The sequence below is a fragment of the Delphinus delphis genome, chromosome 11, assembly GCF_949987515.2.
Source record: "Delphinus delphis chromosome 11, mDelDel1.2, whole genome shotgun sequence".
NCBI lineage: Eukaryota > Metazoa > Chordata > Mammalia > Artiodactyla > Delphinidae > Delphinus > Delphinus delphis.
In genome coordinates this window covers 19479399-19492398 of record NC_082693.1, presented here as the reverse complement: position 1 = coordinate 19492398, position 13000 = coordinate 19479399, and the positions used below count along the sequence as shown (strand labels likewise).

The 13000-nt window shown below is 35.5% G+C and overlaps 1 protein-coding gene across 15 annotated transcripts in view; it reads left to right on the top strand.

Moving 5' to 3' along the window:
- SOX5 (SRY-box transcription factor 5) overlaps positions 1-13000 on the top strand; it is a 989998-nt gene that overhangs the window by 709841 nt on the left and 267157 nt on the right. The gene's annotated exons all lie outside the window — the stretch shown is intronic.

Here is a 13000-nt window from a genome sequence, read left to right as displayed (position 1 = left end):
TTTGAAATGGACAGTTAAGAGACTAGAAGTCTAAGACAGATTTCATTTCTAAACTTTTTAATTAGAAGTAGAAAATGAGATATTATAAAATCATCTTTTTACTTCCTTCTAAGAAACAGACCATTTGTTCTCAGTCCTTATATAAGTTTCACTGAAATATTGAGCCTTGATTTAATTTGCGTTTAAGTTCTCTCCTCCCTACATATTAATATAATATCAGTGCCGTGCTCATTGCATAGTATAATTACGGAAGAGATCAGTAGCTGGGAGAGCATGTCGTAATTGAAGACGTCTGTTTATTATAACAGGACAGTGCTTCTAGGCTGGTATTTTGTGTGTTAATAGATAAGAAATGATTTGCTGTTTCAAGATGAATTAAATCTCTGTTTCATAGGCCTTTCTTTTCTGAGAAGTTATGCTTTGTAGAAATTTGCATGAAAAGTTTATACACCATCATGCGACATTAGTCAAATGGAAGACTTGGAAGCAGAAAGTGGTAGAAATGAACAAAATGCACCCTTCTCCCTTTGGAGTTTTGTTTTCTATCTCTGTTTTTTAACCCTAATGTTTCTGCTTCAGTCTTTGCTCCGGCACTGTTATGTATTTTTCACCTCTGTCGAGATGCCATGTTTCAGGGAAGGAAAACACCTAAACAGGGAGGTAGCAATGTTGAGAGCAGTACCCTGTGAATAGGAGAGGTCGGTTCTCAGCCTTCACATACGGGACAGCACTCCAGACTCCCGGCAGCAGTCATGTCCAGTGGCAGAGTGAAATGGACCAGGATTAGACGTGTGCTGGTTTTGCTGCCTCAGCGCTTTAGTTTAGCTCTGCTTGTCCTGAGTTGCCAGACGGAGGATGGCCACCTCGCTGTTGTGCTTACTTAGTCTTTTCTCCTTTCGGCTCATGGGCATCATTAAGAAGGAACCAAAAGAACTGAAGATAAATTGAAGTTGTGTATTTTTTTAGCACATCTTTTTCACTTCAAGAATATTGTAGTTGGGGGTTAATAGAGAATATTAAGTCAAAAGCATAGTAAACCTGAGAGTCCTTGTTTTTTCTCTCCATGAATTTTTCTTTTGTTTTCTAAATTTAAGATATTCAAATTAAGAAGATTTGCAAGTTTCAAAGTATATTCCATTAAATAGGGAAATACTGCCTTTTGAAATGGTTTATCTAAATTTCAAACAATGTGACCCCTTCTGAAATAATGTCTAATAATTGCTTTTGAAGACAGCATGAAAGAAATATTAAATCTCTATCACTGTCAGTTATTTTTATCTGCATCTATGCTCACATACACAGGAAAAAAATCTTGCCAACTCTGTTAGATCTCCAAAATTTCCCTAGAATTAAAGAATACACACACACACACACACACACACACACACACACACAATAAATATAATAAGTTATAATTAGATTTTAGGAGCACTTATCTCACTCAATCTCTAAACTAAAAAATTTTGGCCTAGAACAAATTTTGACAAAAAGAAAATACACAGATAAGGATTTCAGTACAGAACAGAACCTCCCATTCTGTTTTTGTTTTATTTTTTCATTACCTTTGGACTCCTGCTAACATCCTGTGTAAAGTCTCTCTTGATACCCAAGAGAGTCAATACCTCCTTTCTCTGTAATCCCTTTGTTTTCTGTTTGCTCTCCTATTCACTCTTTTCTCTCATTCTGACAGAAAACACTTATTGAGGTTCTATTATATGCTAGTTATTTTATAGGTGAATGAGGACAGAGATCAAAGACACAGTTCCTGTCCTTAATTTGCTCATGGTTTTTTTGGGGAAACAAACCGTGTGACTTCATGGTAAAAGGCACTGTGAGTGAGGGGGTACTGGAGGCTCTGTAAGTAGAGGGGGTGGCCTTACACCAAAAGTGAGCATATAATTAGTGCCTATAATTATTTATCCTCTAAATTGAATTAATATTTACATATTGATGGACATATCTTTGTTTATGTCACCTGTGGAGGTCATGTGGCTATTATGACTGCTTTAGCCAATCCTGTTTACATGCTGGAGCAGAAAGCTGTTACAGTATTCACTGGCGCTCTCTCTCTATGACATAACTTCTTTTAAAAAAAAATTATTTATTTAGTATTTTTGGCTTCATTGGGTCTTTGCTGCTGTACACAGGCTTCCTCTAGTTGCGGTGAGCGGGGGCTACTCTTCGTTGCAGTGCACGGGCTTCTCATTGCGGTGGCTTCTGTTGTTGTGGAGCACGGGCTCTAGGTGCGCGGCCTTCAGTAGCTGTGGCTCGCAGGCTCTAGAGCGCAAGCTCAGTAGTTGTGGCGCATGGGCTTTGTTGCTCCGCCGCATGTGGGATCTTCCCGGACCGGGGCTCGAACCCGTGTCCCCTGCGTTGGCCAGTGGATTCTTAACCACTGCGCCACCAGGGAAGCCAACTATGACATAACTGCTTTTAATGTTGTTTTTCTCATCATCTCATCTTTTCTGGATATTTTCAGGTTATTGATTTCTGCTTATCCACAGCTTTCTGGGAAAAATGTACAACCCTAAGGAGATTTTCTAATTGCTTCCCCCCCAGGTTCTCAAGCTAATAAGCCTATACATATAACGTATTATTTCCCCTTTATCCATCTTTAGCCTTTATTCACTAAAATAGTAGAGGATATTATCTTTGAATTCTTGTTTTAGCAGAATGGTCTTTGGAAAGTTGAGCCAAAATCATGGTAATAATAATGGGTACATAACCTAAACCTTATCCAGAGAGCTAAAATATACTTAGCTTTGTAAGTTCCTGATTCATGTACTGATCCATTCTCAAAATTTAAATGCTTAGCCAAAAGGTTGTTTACTCTGTAATTATAACCTCAATTTTTTTTTTTCTTTTTTGCGGTACGCGGGCCTCACTGTTGTGGTCTCTCCCGTTGCGGAGCACAGGCTCTGGACGCGCAGGATCAGCGGCCATGGCTCACGGGCCCAGCCGCTCCATGGCATGTGGGATCTTCCTGGACCGGGGCACGAACCTGTGTCCCCTGCATTGGCAGGCAGACTCTCATTCACCGCGCCACCAGGGAAGCCCTATAACCTTACTGCTGTACAGCAGAGTGATTCAGTTATACATATATATGTATACATTCTTTTTCATATTCCTTTCCATTATGGTTTATCATAGGATATTGAATATAGTTCCCCGTGCTATACAGTAGGACCTTGTTCTTTATCCATTCTATATATACCAGTTTGCATCTGCTACTCCCAAACTCCAAATCCATTCCTCTTCCACACCCCTCCTCCTTGGCAACCACAGTCTATTCTCTATGTCCCTGATTCTGTTTCTGTTTCATAGATAGGTTCATTTGTGTTACATTTTAGATTCCACACATAAGTGATATCATATGGTATTTGTCTTTCTCTTTCTGGCTTACTTCACTCTGTATGACAGACTCTAGGTCCGTCCACATCTCTACAAATGACCCAATTTCATTCCTTTTTTATGGCTGAGTAGTATTCCATTGTATATACGTACCACATCTTCTTTATCCATTCATCTGTCGATGCACATTTAGGTTGTTTCCATGTCTTGGCTATTGTGAATAGTGCTGCTTTGAACATAGAGGTGCATGTATCTTTTTGAATTATAGTTTTGTCTGGATGTATGCCCAGGAGTGGGATTGCTGGATCCTATGGTAATTCTATTTTCAGTTTTCTGAGGAACCTCCATACTGTTTTCCACAGTGGCTGCACCAACATCCTCAACAGTGAAGGAGGGCTCCCTTTCCTGCACACCCTCTCCAGCATTTGTATAACCTCAATTTTAAACAAAACTGCTTGAATTCTAAGACATACAAGTATATAACAGGTACACATAGAAGCAAGTATTAATACATTTTTCCTGACATCCTCACATGTCATGTGGCAGTTAATAAAATGCAGTCCATATTTTTCTTAAATTATTTGCCCAAAGAAAAAGAGACAATGGTGGAGCAGCCTCGGGATGTGGAAGTAGACATTTAATTTCTTCTCAAGGTGGAGAAAGGGCCTCAGTTGGCATGTGAAGCGCTGCTTGCGCCATCCTATATATTTTATTGGGTCTCGCAGAGACCTTTATTAACCTGGGTGGGTGGGGCAGCCTGCAGCTGCAGTGAGCTCACTTCCTGTCTTACTCTCCAGCCTCTTTTCTCATTTCCTACCATTCCCTACATCACTCTTTATGACTTTTGTTCTAGTAAAGCCAAATTGCCTATGGCTTTTCACAGCTACCATGCTTCTCTTTGCGTATGATGTCTGTTTGCAATGCCTTTTACCTTACTTCACACCTGGGTTATGGCCATTCATTCTGAATACTTAGTTGGTTTCACCCCCTACCAGAAATTTTCTGCTAACTCTAATTGCCCCCATCCTCCCTCCCTTAAGAAATTGTACTGTCTCTCCCCTCTACTGGATTTTGACCTCCTAAAGCAGTGGTTGGCAAACTGTGACCTGTAGGCCAAATCTAGGCTGCGAGCCTTCAAGAGAAGACTACTTTACGACATGTGAACATTATGTGAAATTTAAATGTGTGTCTTTAAATAACGTTTTATTAGAACAGCACCGTGCTCATTCATTTACATATGGAGGTAGTGTCCTGTAATGTACTTCTGTGATGTAATGGTAGAGTTGATTAGTGTAGCCTACAAAGCCTGAAATATTTGCTCCCTGGCCCTTTACAGGTAGTCTGCCAACCCCTGTCTTAGAGGGCAGGAACAGAGTCTCAGTCACCCCATTATCCAGAGTTCCTAGCACAGTGACTCCTAATTCAACGAGTTAATTGAATGGTTGAATAAGCGATCTCCGACCTGAAGCAAGGCATCCACCCCAGGGTTTCTAGCTCTCTTCCTAAAGGAAGTCTAGTAAAGGAAATACTGACTTATGAAGATTCAGATGCTAGATTTTCCTCTGTCATTATCTGGGTAACCTTGGACAAATGCTTCATTTTCCTTTATTTGAAAATAAAATTATTTCATTAGGTGAGTTTTATAGGTCTTTCTAGATATAAAATTCTAGCAATATATTAATGTTTTATTAAGTCAATATGCAAAAGAAGTTAAAAAAAACAGAATTGGAGAGCTCATATTTTATTAAGAAATATGAGCAAAAAGAAGAACAGAACAGTGAACTCTCACTAATCTGTTTTACACCAGGTTAATCATTGGTGTTGATTAGGTGTTCTGTAGTAATCCAAATAGAAACAAAGTTTGCTGTTGGTCTGTACTATGAATCTCTGAATCTCTAGTACTAAGGCATTGGGATAGAAGATAAGATCTTTTGTCGTAAGACTTGTGGCTTATAATTTATTTGCATTGCTTTGAGTGAAAATTTTGTCCAAATAATGAAATGCAGATATTTTAATGTTAGTTTTTGCTAGAATCCTGAATTGTCCTATGTTTACTTCTCTTTTTTTTAAATCATGCCTCTCTCTCTTATATGAACCTGCCTCTCCAGAGATACTGCAAGGGAGATAAAGAGCAGTGTTGATAACCAACCTGTACACCTTATTTTATAGATTTCGAGAGTTACAGAGTCCTTATATCTCTAAAGTGACTTCTTTAATTCTAATAGGGGTGCCCGCTATAATCTTGGACAGTGATAAAGATATCTTGAATGAAAATATCACAACATAAAGATTCTTTGGATGAAAACCTTTCTTGCAATTTGTACCTATTTCTAACCTATTTTAAAAGGCAAACAAAATTAGACTTTTGTTTTAAAATATTCGTACTTCCATGAGAATATTCCTGAGTAAAATTGATCATCACATAGCCTATAAACATAGTACAGGTAAAAGAACTAAAATGTTCTTTTAATGTTTCCATTAAAAGCTGCTAAAGGAAGTGAAAAATGTATGTGTATCTCTGAAGAACTTCAGAAAACAATATTTTCTAGAGGTTCTGTGTCCACTTTTATGAAATAGCCTCAAGAAATAACTTAATAAATAGATAATTTTGCAGAGTCTCCTCACTTGTAGTATTAAGGTCCTGCTGCTTTGTACAATCTTTTCCATTGCCTTCTATAGGAATCGCCTATTGAAGTGCTACAACCCTTCAGTATGGGACATCTCACTGTGGAAGAGAATAAATTTCCTATAAACCCACTTGCTTCAGTGTTTGCTATATGGTCTATCATTGAATCAGGTCAGCTACCAGCAAGTATATAAAGGGCAATTCAAGAGAACCAATTTCAGTGAGGTCAGAACATGCAATGTGTAAAACATTTTTAATTCTACAAGGGATATGTGTTAGGGGAAATTAGTATTATTGCTACTACTTCCAGTTTCCTCATTCTGTTTTTCACTGAACACACATTTGCCAAGACCCTATTTCTCTATTTGGAATTCTGAATGTCATTAAAAACATAGCTGAAGCACATCTATGAATAAATATTCTTTTAATTTAAAAAATAAAAAACATTTTAATACTCTCACATTCCCATTTGGATTTTTTTTTCATCTGAAAAATCTACTGTTGCTTAAATGTCAAGATTCACCGTGTGATTTTAAAGGAAAAATATTTCCCTTATTTTGCTGCATTTGATATAATTATGGCCTAATTAAATGTCAAAATATTGGTAGCATTGTTTGTTAAAATGTATGAACTTATTTCAGTAAGAATAATTTAGCAATCAACTGTCAAGTTACATTCGTAATATATAAGGAGGCTATTTTACTAATTGTTGTGTATAGACATACACATTCTAGAACTCAGAAATTATTAACTTCCTTAAGAAGATGCAAGTATGCATGCTCTTTCTTCTATAGCAAAATGGTACATGGATGAGGAATGACAGTTTAAAAAATACGTAGTTTGTGTCTAAAACAAAATAAGCATTTACTTGCTGAAGATAGGTTTCTACCTGCGATGATGATTACAGAACAACATATTCTTTTATCAAAAGACATTTGAAATGCCTTCTTTCTATATGTTTGCTTTTTGGCTTCCTGAAAACATTCAATGTTCGGAAAAATTCTGTGATTTTTTATGTAGGTGAGCGAGCCGACGCTTCTGCACCCTTCCTTTTCCTTATCATCTTTGGGTGTCCCTGAGCTCTCCCCAAGCTGAGACAGATGGCTGCTGGTTTAGTTCTGTGTGTGGGAGAGAGGGACTTCCACATGTGATTTTTACCATTTGGTAGTAATTAGTTTGTTGTATAAATTAACATTAACTGAACCGTTCTTCAGGCATTGTTTGTAATTATCTTCTTTGAGTCTCTGAGTTGTGTAAAGAGATAAAAAGCAGGGAAGAAATTGTTCTTTATTTTATAGAAGTTGAAGAATCTATCATTAGACTGAATAGATCAACAATTATTGTTTGTATACCCAATAGACCAAAAACTTTGAAATAACTGTAAAACAGAAAAACCAAAAAAAACCCCAAAAAACTTGGAACCTAATGCTTTAGAAATACAGTTACATTTTCACAAAAGGTGTGCTTTTTATTTTAAGACAGAACTGGGTATAAGAGAAAAATGCAATACAGTTTGAGGTATTTTTCTTCACATCATTTAGCAAATACTTTCTTTTAATTCTCACAGTAACTTCCACTTGAAGGTCACTGTCTTATCTTTTTATTCTTTATGTTACATACTCTGTTTAGATGCTTTCAAATAGAAGCATTTTCATGTACATTTTATGAGAAGCATATATTTTTCTTAGATATAGTATGTCAATATTCATCTTTTTAGACAGAGCTATTCACTAGTAAGTGGGATTTTGATAATTCAGGTTTTAAACTCTGTGGAGTCACCATTTCCTCTCCCTCCATCCCAAATAAAGATATTGGATATGAAGAAAACAAACAATAAGCAACCTATACTTCTTAAAATTCCCCTTCAGTTTGGTTTTGGCCTGGCTCATGTTATTTCTAGGTTTGAAATTTTCTTCTTGTGTCTTTCTCTAAAGAGATCTAATAAGTAGTACAATATAACAGATTGTCCTTTAAAGCATAAATGTTTCTTTCTGAAAAAACATTTCCATCTCTGTTTTTTCTTTGGAAATTGCTCTAAGAAACTACCGAGAAGACCAAATTATTGCTATACATATTTTGACCCAAAGTATTTAAAGTATGTCATTGCACTTTTACTGTCCATAACACAGTCATAACTTTGATGTTGACAAAAGCCTCAGTCACACCAGAGTTAATATATGTGTTGACCTGCTATTAGATTATTAATAAAAATAAAAATGTATGCTATAAGTAGCTATATTCTATCATCCAATTTTAGATACTGATCAGGTGTTATATGTAGAAAATATAACTACCAATAGTAATTTATTTCTTTGCTTTTTAAAAAATATTATTGCAGTTGATTTCATGGAATACAATTATTTGCGTCTCAAAGATTTAAAAAATCCCAATACAATTGCAAATTACTTGGAATAATAAGAACAGTTTCCCCTTATTTAGAATGGCTATGCTTTTACTGCACTTTTTTTTTTTAGTGAGTAAACAAACTTAAGGCACTTTTTTTTTGTTTTTTTTTTTTTTTAGTGACTAAGTGGGAGATTTATTCCTGAAATGCAGGATGGTTCGACATATGAAAATCAATGAATGTAATATAGCTCATTAACAGAACGAAGGAAAAATTTTAAAGAATAGAAAATATATAAAGTATGTTCTTAGGCAACAATGAAATTAAACTAGAAAACAATAACAGAGGTATGCCTTTAAAATTCCCAAATATATGGAAATTATAAACAGCTCACTTTTATTAAAATTAAGGCACTTTAAAAACTGGGTTTTGTTTTGAGTTGTTGAATAAGCCATTCATATATTTATATTGTTCTGAGGTTAAGAGAGAGATGCTTTTTTTTCTTTCTTAATTAGAGTGTTTTAAGAAGTTTCTGGATTACTACAGATGTTTTCTTTTTTTAAGTATTTCTAATACAGAACTTATTTTTATGAAATAGGAAAGCTAGAAGTACTGTATGCCTAGAAGTTGGCCTACCCCTAAAGTGTATCATCTTGCATTTTCCATAATTAACCAAGATTCTAAATCATGCTCCTCCTTTAAATGTACATCGCTATTGACAATTTTAAAAGCTCCAAAGTTTCTGAATTTTCAAAAATCTTGCCTCCTCAAAATAGCTTATGCGCATTCATTTTCCCCAAATGAGAAAAAAAAATCATTATTGTCTTATCTCTTTATTTTGGCTGTAAGTCAGATAAACATAAAATCCTTATGTTTTGCGCTTTTCAAAATCCGGAGCTGGCTAAGAAAGAAGCAGCCTTAATCCTGAAGATATTTCCTTCCCCTGCTTCACCGGATAGAAGTATATTTTCTTCTAAATTGGGCAGTATAGAATTTGTTAAAATTTTGAAGGGCAAACTTTGTGTCTACTCAGACTCATTCCCTATATTGTGTGTTCCCTGTAAATGATATTAGTATAATTTTGGCACAGTATTTGAATAGAACAGTTTTTGATTTGTACATGTTAGGATTCTTAATATTAGGCCAAAATATTCCTCTGTGTGAGAGAAAATAGTCTTTATGTTCCTCGAGTAAATTTAGATCCTCATTCCTGGAAGGGAAGCAAAATAAACACTTCTGCTTCCAGTCTGATTTTGTTTCATTTATGTACTTGTGTTCATAAGAGCATATAAATCTAGGCTTACACGCACCTTTTGAGGAAATCACAGTATTCTACCATCCCCACCCATACAAAGGAAACCATTTTTTCATTATTCCTCAATTCAACATTTTTATTTAATATTTCTTTTTTTGTTTTTAGATTAAAACAATCCACTATTGACAAATATCCTACACAAAAACCAACTCCGAATAATTTTTTTGGCAGCCGTGTGAAATGCAGACTCCTGTATGACATGATATATCTTGGATCCAAAGACAAAAAGGGAAGAAAAAAAAAAAAAGGCAGCTCTTCTGTGGCTGTGGCCATGAAGCTCAAAGAGAATACATTAATTAACCCAAGAGAATTTCTAGGGAGCTGTAGCGAGTAGCCGTAGCTTTGAAATCTAGTGATCTCTATCCACTGTTGGGTTTGGGTCAAAGACCTTGGACAGAGAAGGAAAAAAGGGAAGGAGGTATATTATAGGAACCAGATGTTAAAAACTGATAAAGCCTGACCGGCCCCCTGCTGCTGAAATCTACCCCACCTCCATCAAAAAGGTGACATTCTTCTCTGAAGCCCCTCTGTCCTTCGAGGAGAGAAAGAGACACAATTCTGGCTCTGCGTTTTTCCTTTGGCCTACCTTGTCGAATGGCCCTAGAAGACTAAACAGGTGTTATCTACTTTTGATTTCAGTGCATTTAAATTAATCCTGTCAGCTCAGCTGTTAAAACAACTGTCATCTCCAGCTGTTAGTAATTTTCGACTGGGCACTTTCACAGGTTGCCAAGATCTGAGCCTGCATCGTGTGTCTTTCTGAATGCAGTAGAGTAACAATTGTGGGTTTTTTAAAGGGGCTTGTATTGTGATGCTGCACACATGAAATGATCGTAATAACAATAATTTCCAAAGACTCTCTGGTGCCATGTTTTGTGGTATATAAATAAACCATGTGCTGAATGCCACTCCTATCTATATTCTGTGGTGTGTTACATAACTTCCTGGAGTTTTTAATCCAGTGACCAATAAGTCAACTTGGAAAGCATAAAAGAGGGAGGTCTGATAAGTTAAGAGACAGAGATAGTAATGCACCTGCTTGTGATGATTTCTGTGTTTCCAGAAACAATAGTTGCTTCAGGTAGATTTATGGTTTTTCTTTCACTCACTGAAATATTCAGGAAAATATTTTGTTACTTTTTAACAGTTTGAGTAACTTCTCTTTCAGGCCAAAGACAAGGTTTCTAGCTAGATCTCCTCCTATTGAAATTTTAAATCATAAGAGGCATTTATAGCACGGTTTCAGTATTTAAGATCTCTTTCAGTTAGTGTGCACTCAAAGCTCATATTGTGGAGGAGAGGAAAGGCTATCAGGAAATTCAGTCTATTATCAACAATTGGAACCCACTAAAAATGTGCAGTAATCTCAACTCTATTAAAAAAAAGATTTTCATTTGCCACTGATGTAACCATCTGGAACCAATGAGTTTTCCTCCTATCCTAACCTTATACATTGTAAAATGGAAAAATTATAGGTTTTCTGTTTCTTTTACAAAGTCTAAATTTGGGTTAGTTGTTACTGTTAAAATGTATGCTTCCAAAGAAAACTAAATATATGTGACAAATTAATTTTAAATTGTTTGTGTTTAGGATAATATAATCAGATCAATAATGAAAACAATTTTCAGTAAAAGGTACCAGTCATAAAATTTCTGGTTAGCTTAAAATATTTTATTTGAATTTATATAATACTGATGTCGAATAACTGTGCTCTACATTTATTAATTTCTAAGGAATTTCTGATTCCACATTTTAATTTATGAAAGTATAGCTAATTTTTGAGAGGATATTACATGCACAGGGTAAATAGTAAAAAATGTAATAAAATGTGTATAATGGAAAATATTTCTCCTTCCTACTCCTGTTCTTCAGTCACCCAATTTCAGTTCTAGAATGATTCATGTAACGTTTTCTCCTGTGTATCTGCAGAGATATTTTGTGCATACACATGTAGAAATTTGAGTGTGTATGTGAAGAGGCATATACATCAGAAGGATATTATACACACACATACACGCACCCTAACTTGGATGCCATTACACCTGGTTTTACATATGCCAGAATTTGTAACTATATTGTTTGTGACATTATTGTTATAGAGAAATTAGAAACTTTCTAAATGTCAGGGGACTAGCTATATTATTGTGCATTCATAGATGGATTTCTGTGAGATCATTAAACATTAGGGAAATTTATCCATAGAGATATGGAAAGATATCCATGATTTATATTTTAAGTTCAAAAAGTTGCATAATAGCAAATATAGGATTATAGTATTTTTAAAGTATGTATGTGTGTTTGTATACAAATTTATTTTAAGTATTAAATACTTATCTAAAGCATACATGTGTTATTAATACATGTTTTATTTTGGATATTTACTTTGACTATTTTCTATTAATATTTGACTAATTACTAGGAATTAGATCTTTTAAAAAATGAGCAATCTTTAGTAATGCTAAAAGAATTACTGATGGATTTTGCTTTTAGTTTCTATAAACATTAATTTACATAGGAAGAGTCATTAAAAATGTAGGAAATATATATGTGTAGGCACTAAATTAGAGGTGATGGGGTGGAGATGGGGGCAGTACAGAGGACCATAGGAAAGACATAAAAATGGTATTAGATTGAAAGATAGAGTTAGCTTTGCTTCTTTTATTTCCAAAGCTATATTTGCGGGAATATCTCCCTGTAAAATTTGACGAAAAAGAGGAAAAAACAGAATATGCTTGCTCACACAGGCATACACACATAAGGAGTCTGAATTGTGAAAGAGGTATGCTTTGCTCAAAAATACTGTAACATATTTGAATTAATAAGATGCTCTTTGTATTAGTTTCCTAGGACTGCCATAACAAAGTAACACAAACTAGGTGGCTTAAAACAATGGAAATTTACTCTTTCACAATTCTGGAGGCTAAAAGTCTGAAGGCAGGGTGTCAGCAAAGCCATGCACCCTCTCAGACCCTTGGTAGAATCCTTCCTTGCTTCTTAGCTTCTGGTGGTGATCATAGCCTTGGCATTCCTTGGCTTGCAGCTCTATCACTCTCATCTCTGCCTCAGCTGTCACATGGCGTTCTCTCTGTGTGTCTGTGCTTTTACATGGCCATCTTCTTATAAGGACCCCAGACATACTGAATTAGGGCCCACCCTAACGACCTCATCTTAACTCGATTAAATCTGCAAAGACTCTATTTCCAAATAAGGTTAGATTCACAAGCATGAGGTGTTAGGGCTTCAGCATAACTTCCTTGTGGACAGCAGTTCAACCCATAACACTCTTAAAAGTACAAGCACAAATGGATAGATAAACCAACTGACCATTCATAGATTGCTGTGAGTTTATTTAATCACAGTATAT